General features: G+C 42.1%; 1 protein-coding gene across 1 annotated transcript in view; it reads right to left on the bottom strand.

Moving 5' to 3' along the window:
* Nucleotides 1-9971, bottom strand: part of BMAL2 (basic helix-loop-helix ARNT like 2) — an 85499-nt gene that overhangs the window by 13545 nt on the left and 61983 nt on the right. The window lies entirely within an intron of this gene.

The following is a 9971-nucleotide window of genomic DNA, read 5'->3' as shown; positions in this document are numbered from 1 at the left end:
GGGGGGGTGGGGGAAGCTGATAAAAATTACTCAAAACAGTTGCTCGTGATAAGATTTAGAAAAGACCAGAACAGTCATTGTTTTAAGTTGGCACCTGTTGCTAAGACTGTTACTACAAATCTTTAAAAAAGAAAAAAATTTTTTAAATGGAAGATATGGGCTGTCTTATAAGATAGCAACTAATAGTATTAGCAAAGGTATAAAGAACACTTTATGTGCCATGCTCTGTTTTAAGTTCTCTAAATGAATAATTCATTTATTCTTCTTAGTAGTCCTATGATAGGTTCTAATATCATCCCCATTATCTCAGGAAACTGGGAGTTACTGCCAGGGTCACAGCAGGGAAGGGTGGAGCTGAGGGTTTACATCCAGACAGGCTGGCTCCAGAACTCCCTCTGTGAACCACTACTGTGGTGCTACTTGATGGTAGTGAGTGGCTGTCACAGAAGGTGTTCAAACAGGAGTTGCCTGAATGATGGAGGGGGAGTACTACAAAAAGGTGCTCCAGTCAGAGGGAACAGCCAGTGCAAAGAGAGTCAAAAGCGAGCAGTCAGAAGCAGCTGAAGCATAGTCTGTGATGGGGAAGTGGCAGAATAAAGCAGGGAACAGATAGTTTAGCTCTTGTAAGCCCTGCGTAGAACCTTGTATTCAACACCTAACAGACATCATCCCCTCCACAGCCCACAGATACCTTAAATTACATGTCGTTATCTCTTCCAACCCCAACCCAAGCCTTTATCACTTATTCCCTATCCTGCTTAATGACACCACAGTCAACCCAGGTAGTTAAATGAGAAACCTGGGCTCCTCCCTTCACCTCACCCAACATCCAAGATATCTTAAAGGAATTAAAAATTGGGGTAAGTGTAATACAAGGTTTTCATTCATATTAACAAAATTAGATGGCAGTCAAAAATAAAAAGGTTTACATCTGTGACAACATGGTTGGACCCTGAGTATATTATGCTGAGTGACATAAGTCAGACAAAGAGAGACAAATACCATGTGATTTCACTTATATTTAGAATATAAAAAACAAACAAACAAAAACCAAAATAAATGAACAAACCAAACCAAACAAAAGCAAACACACAGATACAGAGAACAGAGTGGTGGTCACCAGAGGGGTAGGGGAGAAGGAGAGTGGGGGCAGAGGGGAGGGCAAGATGAATAAAGGGGAATCAACCATATGGTGATGGACGGAAACTAAACTTTTGGTGGTGAGCATACTACAGTGTATACAGAAGTAGAAATATAATGTTGTACACATGAAACTTATATAATGTTATAAACAAAAGTTACTTCAATAAAAAAATAAGTTAACTTTAAAAAAGGCTTATAAACTGAGTTTGGCATTTCTGATGATGCTTGCAAATTTACAAATGATACTGACAAAAAATATTCTACTCAATGGAAAATATAGACTGAAAAATGTTTTAAATTTACATACGGAAGCTCATCACACAGAACCTAGCCTCTTTAATTCTTCTCTAAAAACAGGATTACTAACAATTTCCAACTCAATCTGTCCCTCAATTCTCACCTTGAACATTTATTCAGTTGGCAAAATTCTAGCTGGGATTGTGTAATTCCATTCACTGATGGAATCTGACCCATTTGATCAATTATTTAAAGTTTTAAAAAATCCTATTAAAAAATCCTCTTGGGGATTGCTTCAAGATGGCGAAGTAGAAGGACATGCTCTCACTACCTCTTGTGAGAACACCAGAATCACAACTAACTGCTGAACAATCACTGACAGGAAGACACTGGAACTCACCAAAAAAGATACCCCACATCCAAAGACAAAGGAGAAGCTGCAATGAGAGGGGAGGAGGGGCGCAATCACAGTAAAATCAAATCCCATAACTGCTGGGTGGGTGACTCACAGACTGTAGAACACTTATACCACAGAAGTCCACCCACTGCAGTGAAGGCTCTGAGCCCCACATCAGGCTCCCCAACCTGGGGGTCTGGCAACAGGAGGAGGAATTCCTAGAGAATCAGACTTTGAAGGCTAGCAGGATTTGATTGCAGGACTTTGACAGGACTGGGGGAAACAGAGACTCCACTCTTGGAGGGCACACACAAAGTAGTGTGTGCATCAGGACCCAGGGGAAGGAGCAGTGAACCCAGGGGAGACTGAACCAGACCTACCTGATAGTGTTGGAGGGTCTCCTGCAGAGGCGGGGGGTGGCTCTGTCTCACTGTGAGGACGAGGAGACTGGCAGCAGAAGTTCTGGGAAGTACTCCTTGGCCTGAGCCCTCCCAAAGCCCGCCATTAGCCCCACCAAAGAGCCTGGGTAGGCTCCAGTGTTGGGTTGCCTCAGGCCAAACAACCAGCAGGAAGGGAACCCAGCCCCACCCATCAGCAGTCAAGCAGATTAAAGTTTTACTGAGCTCTACCCACCAGAGCAACAGTCAGCTCTACCCACCACCAGTTCCTCCCATCAGGAAACTTTACCAACAGATGGAGAGATATACCATGTTCTTGAATTGGAAGAATCAATATTGTGAAAATGACTATACTAGCCAAAGCAATCTACAGATTCAATGCAATCCCTATCAAATTACCAATGGCATTTTTTATGGAACTAGAACAAAAAATCTTAAAATTTGTATGGAGACACAAAAGACCCAGAATAGCCAAAGCAGTCTTGGGAAAAAAACGGAGCTGGAGTAATCAGACTCTCTGACTTCAGACTATACTACAAGGCTCCAGTAATCGAGACAATATGGTACTGGCACAAAAACAGAAACACAGATCAATGGAACAAGATAGAAAGCCCAGAGATAAACCCACGCACCTATGGTCAACTAACCTATGACAAAGGAGGCAAAGATATACAATGGAGAAAAGACATCTCTTCAATAAGTGGTGCTGGGGAAACTGGACAGCTACATGTAAAAGAATGAAATTAGAACACTCCCTAACACCATACAGAAAAGTTAACTTAAAATGGATTAAAGACCTAAATGTAAGACTGGACAGTATATAACTCTTAGAGGAAAACGTAGGAAGAACACTCTTTGACATAAATCACAGCAAGATCTTTTTTGATCCACCTCCTAGAGTAATGGAAATAAAAACAAAAATAAACAAATGGGACCTAATGAAACTTCAAAGCTTTTGCACAGCAAAGGAAACCATAAACAAGATGAAAAGACAACCCTCAGAATGGGAGAAAATATTTGCAAATGAATCAACGGACAAAGGATTCATCTCCAAAATATATAAGTAGCTCGTGCAGCTCAATATTAAAAAAACAAACAACCTAATCCAAAAATGGGCAGAAGAGTTAAATAGACATTTCTCCAAAGAAGACATACAGATGGCCAAGAAGCACATGAAAAGCTGCTCAACATCACTAATTATTAGAGAAATGCAAATCAAAGCTGCAATGAGGTATCACCTCACAGCAGTTAGAATGGGCATCATCAGAAAATCTACAAACAACAAATGCTGGAGAGGGTGTGGAGATAAGGGAACCCTCCTGCACTGTTGGTGGGAATGTAAACTGATACAGCCACTATGGAGAACAGTATGGAGGTTCTTTAGAAAACTAAAAATAGAATTACCATATGACCTAGCAATCCCACTAATGGGCATATACCCAGAGAAAACCATAATTCAAAAAGAGTCATGTACCACAATGTTCACTGCAGCTCTATTTACAATAGCCAGGACATGGAAGCAACCTAGATGGCCATCGACAGATGAATGGATAAAGAAGTTGTGGTACATATATACAATGGAATATTACTCAGCCATAAAAAGGAATGAGATTGGGTCATTTGTTGAGGCATGGATGGATCTAGAGACTGTCATACAGAGTGAAGTAAGTCAGAAAGAGAAAAACAAATATCATATATTAATGCATATATGTGGAACCTAGAAAAATGGTACAGATGAACTGGTTTGCAGGGCAGAAATAGAGACACAGATGTAGAGAACAAACGTATGGACACCAAGCGGGGAAAGCGGCAGGGTGGTGGTGGTGGTGGTGTGAAGAATTGGGAGATTGGGATTGACATATATACAGTGATGTGGATAAAACTGATGACTAATAAGAACCTGCTGTATAAAAATAAAATAAAATAAAATTGAAAAATTCAAAAAAAGAAAATCCTCTCATCCCAAGAATTCTTTAGACTTTTACCTAAATACTGGGGTCATGGGCCTCAACCTTCTCAAACTAATTATTTACAATCAGCTCCACAGGGTAGACTCATGTGCAATCGACTGCATGATTTTAAAAAGAGAAAAACAAACAAAAACAACCCAAACACTGCCTTAATCCACAGGGTATCTGTTCAAAATCCTTTATGAAACTGTTCTTCCACAAGTTGCCGGCTGGGTCTCTCAACTTGGTATCTTGATGGCTTACTTTGAATTCTCACAGCCGCTGATCCTGAGACAAGGATTTGAGTATAAGAAGTGTATTTGAGAGGTGCTCCCAGGGAACTCTGGCAGGGAAGTGAGACAGGGAAGACAAAGAAGCTAATAATAGATACATTTTTCAACAAGTCCCCACTTTGGGAGACTAAAGCTTAACCTATTGGGGCATTCTGGGAAAAAAATGTAGAACAAGAACCGCAGTTATACAGCTTGAACGGCCTCAAGGAAAAGAGAGCAAGAATATTTATCCATCAGCTCCCCTCAGTCAGTGGATGAGGGACCCCCCGGGGAGCACTGACTCCCCAGCACTGGAGGTCCACCCCTTGCTGGTACAGGCAGAACTGTCTCTAAGGACCAGAGAAAGAGGTCAAGCAGAGAGTCACGAGTATTGGACACTGGAAGCCAAGGGGCATGAGAGGATGCCATATCTTGTTGCAAAAGAGGCCCATGGATTACTGATTATCTTACCAAGATAAATTTAAGAAATACCTAAGACATTTGGTAACAATCACCCATCCTTATCAGCGTTTGATTTCACAAGTGGAGATATATGAGAAATCTTAACCCCGTTTTAAAAGCTGTTTCAAAATCTGAATCCATGGCATTTATGTTAGAATCATGGTAGAAATAATGGTTTTAATGCCAATCATGTTTTTAAAAAACTTTTTATTATGGAAAATCTCAAATATTCACAAAATCAGAGAGAATAATATAATGAAGCCCTACTTGAGCGACTCATAGCCAATCTTGAGAAATGGCCTTTCCATAAACCTTAATTTTTATTTTTTTTGGTTGTGCTGGTTCTTAGCTGTGGATGGCAGGCTCCTTAGTTGTGGCCTGTGGCCTCCTTAGTTGTGGAAGGAGGGCTCCTTAGTTGCGGCTTGCCAGCTCTTTAGTTGTAGCATGCGAACTCTTAGTTGCGGCATGTGTGTGGGATCTAGTTCCCTGACCACAGATTGAACCTAGGCCCCCTGCATTGGGAGTGCAGAGCCTTAGCCAGTGCATCACCAGGGAAGCCCCTTAAATTTATTTTCAATTAGCATTAAAAGGGCTGCTTTCTAGTCTCTCTTCTTTTAAATTTAAATATAACGAAGGCAAAAGTAGGAAAGAAAAAATAAGTGATTGCCAGGGCTAGTTTGGGGGAGAGATGAATAGACAGAGCACAGAGGATTTTTAGGGCAGTGAAAATACTCTGTATGATATTACAATGATGGACGTATGTAATTATACATTTGTCCAAACCCACAGAATGTACAACACCAAGAGTGAACCCTAAGGTAAACTAATGGACTTTGTGTAATTGTGATGTGTCAATGTAGGTTTCACCCTTGTTTTAAAAAGTATATATGGCATTCTGGGTGGGAGATGTTGATAATGGGGGAAGCTATACATGTGTGAGGGCAAGGGGTACATGGGAAATCTCTGTACCTCTCTCTCGATTTTGCTGTAAACCTAAAACTGCTCTAAAAAATAGTCTTAAGCAATAATTTAAAATTTTAAATGGAACTGGCACGTCCTGGTAAAAGGCTTTCTTCATTAATAGGGAGTGGTCTTAAAACATAGTGAATTCCATTAGCTAATTATTATTGGAAAAAACAATGTAGTAGCAACTCTATGCAAAAGATAATCATTTCACTTGACGGACACTGCCTTTGGTTAAAGTAAAATACAAAACAGTCTCATGAGTGGGAAGCCATCCACGTGGCCAATCAGGGTTACATTCTGCGGTTACCTCATCGGGGCCCAGGCATCTGTCTACATACACTGCTCCCCAACTTCCAACTCTTCCACTGCGGGGACTGGCCCCGCTGATGGTTAACACAAGCCCTCATCACCTCTTAGGCCAAATCGACCTCATGCTTTTGGCACAGAGCTTTGGAGTATTAAGTGAACACCTGGTCAAGTACTTGAGCAGATTAAAAAGTCCTCTTTGAAAACATACTTGGCTCTAACTGCAGGCATCTGTGTGGCCCAGCTTCGCGTGGGGATGAGCATCTGTGTGTGGGCGGGGGTACATTCCCACAACAGGAGCCGACCCCCTTGCTGTGTGTCTGCTGCAGAAATCATCTAGAATGGACCTCTCCCATTAATAACCTTTGGCATCTAGGAAGCTACTCTAATAGGCGGCATGGCATAGTGGAAAGAAGACAGATTTTAAAGCCAGATTCCTGATTCTGCCACTTTCTATGTCACTTCAGACAAGTTACAGAACCTTTTTCAGCTTCTGGTTTTTCTCATTTGCAAGACTGGGATGGTTTGCACAGGACTGTTATGCAAATTAAATTAGGTACTTATGCAAAGTGCTTGGCATACAGACTTTAAATACATACTGATTCTCTTTCTTGCTCTTTTATTTTCCCTCTCCTTTCTGAGCCACAAATAACAGCTTACACATAGTGAGTGCTTACTAGGAGCCAAACACTGCCTCAGCTACATGTAATCCTAACCACACTCCCGTGAGGTGCCGTTAGTCTACCCATTGTATCAGCCTGCTCAGGCTGCTATACAAAATACCACAGACTGGTGGCTTAAACAATAGAAATTTATTTTCGCAAAGTTCTGGGGGCTAGAGGTCCATGATCAAGGTGTTGGAAGGCTTGGTTTCTCCTGAGGCCTCTCTCACTGCATCCTCAGGTGGCCTCCTCTGCGTGTATGCACCCCTGGTGTCTTCTCCTCCTCTTACGAGGATACCAGTCACACCGGATTAGGGCCCCACTCTTATGACCTCCCTTAACCTTTATTACCTCTTTAAAGGCCCTGTCTCCAAATACAGTCACATTGGGAATAAGGCCTTCTACATGTGGATTTAGGGGAAACACAATTCAGTCCACCCACCCATTTTCCATGTATTGAGAGGAACTTGCCTAACGCTGCACAGTTGTTAAGCAGCAGACCTGACATGAAAACTCTACTGAATTCAGAGCCCAGGCCCTGTCCACTCTGTCCTAAAGCCTGTCCACCAGCATGGCTGTTGTGAAGCAGGGCCTAGTAGAAGAACCTGGGACAATGGAGGGACTTAACGATATTTCAGTTTCTTTAATGCATCACAGAATTCAACTAAAAATTAGCTCCAATTGACCGTTTACCAGATATTCTTGAAATATCTGTCTTTTCCCAGTAGGATTATCAATATTTATTTCAAAGGAAAGAAACTTTCCCTGCCTCTCTTATACATCTCTAAAACTTATAATTAAAAAAACAATCCTTTTAGAAACCACATGGAAGGACTAAAGTTTGATTATTACATTCTTCAAGAATGCTGCTTGGATTTTTTTTTTTTAACCTATGACTATACACATGTGTTTTTGCTTAAGATTCAGTATTTACAAGACTGCTTTGGAATGCTACCACAGTACCACGGAGTTTCACAAAAGATACCTCACTTTCCTTTCGGTATCTTTACAAAGGGTTAAAAGGTCAGACACAGAAAGCATTATACCTCTGAGATTATTATTAGTGACTGACTGTATATATTCAGTCATGTGCTGTCCTAGAATTTGACAAAAAATGAAATGAAAACTCTAAGGTAAGAGAAAGGATGAGCCTGGACAAGGTACAGTCCTACCACCTATTTGTGACTTGCAGTCCCGTATTTCAAGACAAACTGTAAAATGCCAACTTAATAAACATATATTTATTTTCAGCAAGGCCAAGATTCCTTTGGTTTCCACTGCAGAGCCTTTTCAGATTTACTTATTGGAATTCTGGTAGAGAAAAATGATCCAAGCTGTTTCCCATCCTAGTCAGCTGGGGCCCGCATAACAAAGCGCTACAGGCTGAGTGGCTTAACTAACAGAAGTTTATTTCCTCACAGTTCTGGAGGCTGGAGCTCCAAGGTCAGGATGGCAACATAGTTGAGTTCTGGTGGGGACTCTCATCCTAGCTCACAGACAGCTACCATCTCGCTGTGTGCTCACAGACTGCAAACTCTCTGGGGTCTCCACTTAGAAGGAGGGCCTCACCCTCATGACCTCACCTAAACGTAATTATCTCCCAAAGGTCCCATCTCCAAATATGACCACACTGGACTTCAACATATGGATTTTAGGGGACATAATTCAGTCCATAGTATTTGCTCAAAATGTCTTGGGGGAAAAAAATCTCAAAATGTGTTTAAATTGCTTCTTTGGTGAAAGAAAGACCCTATAATGTAGACTAATTCACTGGATTCGTAATTGTTCTTGTAGACTGAAGAGCAATGATGCGGTCAGTGAATCAGGAACAAAGGGCAAGAGGACGGTCACTTATGCCTTCAGTAAATGTTTCAGTGCCTACTGTGTGCCAGCCATCATGGAAATGGAAATGAAGCTCTCAGTTTAGTGTGGGAGGCAAACAAAAAAATAATAATAATTTTGATACAGTGTGGAAAGGGCTGTGATGTCAGAGATGCTCAGGATTATTAATGGATTAGCAAAAGCGGGTACTGGGGACTCAAGCCAACCAACAAGGGGAGGGTGTCAGGGAAGATTTCCTGGAAAGAGGTGTTGCCTGTGCTTTAATGGTCCAGGATCTGCCAATGGGCTTGCACTCTCCATTCCTTCCAGCAGGATGCCCTGGTGCTGCTGTTGGCATCCTGTTTTGGAGATCTGAGTCTGGGAAGCCTCCAGGGCCATAGGCTTGACAGGCACCAATCTTTTCTTCCACACTGGGCACTTGTCAATTCAGGATTAAACCTTCATTATGGTGGAGAAGCACATCACCAAGCTGTCCTCTTAAATCTTTCATATCTCCACTGATCATCCTGTAGTCTTCCTTATTCGGGGACAGATCTTTTGAAATGTTTGTGAGGTTCTCCTAGCTGGTCTACACGTCTTGACCTTCCTGTGGTCTTAATATGAAATCCTAAGGGGGGCAGACCCAGGGTGTCTGATTTAGTACTTCATATGTTACTGCGGTGATGGCAATGGTCACTTAGCTCCCCCTGGACCTCATATAACATGAAAAAAGTCTTTCTCACTATCAGGTGAGGGGTCTACTAAAAGCACAGAGGTGTTCCTAGGGGTATCCTGTGACTCATCTATTACTTCTCTAATCTCTAAAGCAATGGCCTTCAAACATTATTTTGCACGCTATAAAAAAACTGTAAGCGGGCCTTTCCTGGTGGCGCAGTGGTTGAGAGTCCACCTGCTGATGCAGGGGACGCGGGTTCGTGCCCCGGTCCAGGAAGATCCCACATGCCGCAGAGCGGCTGGGCCCGTGAGCCATGGCCGCTGAGCCTGCACCAGTCTCGGCACTGCTGCCCAGGGCATCCCCTCTTCCTCTACCCTTTCCTCTTCTTGTGTTCCCAAAGAATCTCATACTTGACACAAGAGTTTAAAGCAGTGGTTCTCAAAAAGAATAGAGAGGTTGCAACCTACGCAGTTGCAAGGTTTAGAAACAAAGAGTAAGATGCTAGGCCAGGGGGCAGAGGGTGAGATCAGGTTTTACAGAAGTAAAATGGTTACCCTGGACACTAGCCATGCACCACAACAAAGAGATGACTGAAATATTAGTACTAAATAAGTCCATGTGGAAACTCTTTTCTTCACAGAAGGAGAGAGAAATTAATCTGGTAGTCTTTAAAACACAAACA

This window comes from Neophocaena asiaeorientalis, unplaced genomic scaffold (genome assembly GCF_003031525.2).
Source record: "Neophocaena asiaeorientalis asiaeorientalis breed wild unplaced genomic scaffold, Neophocaena_asiaeorientalis_V1.1 scaffold150, whole genome shotgun sequence".
NCBI classification, from domain to species: Eukaryota; Metazoa; Chordata; class Mammalia; order Artiodactyla; family Phocoenidae; genus Neophocaena; species Neophocaena asiaeorientalis.
The sequence above is the reverse complement of the archived record's forward strand: the minus strand, read 5'-3'. Positions and strand labels throughout refer to the sequence as shown.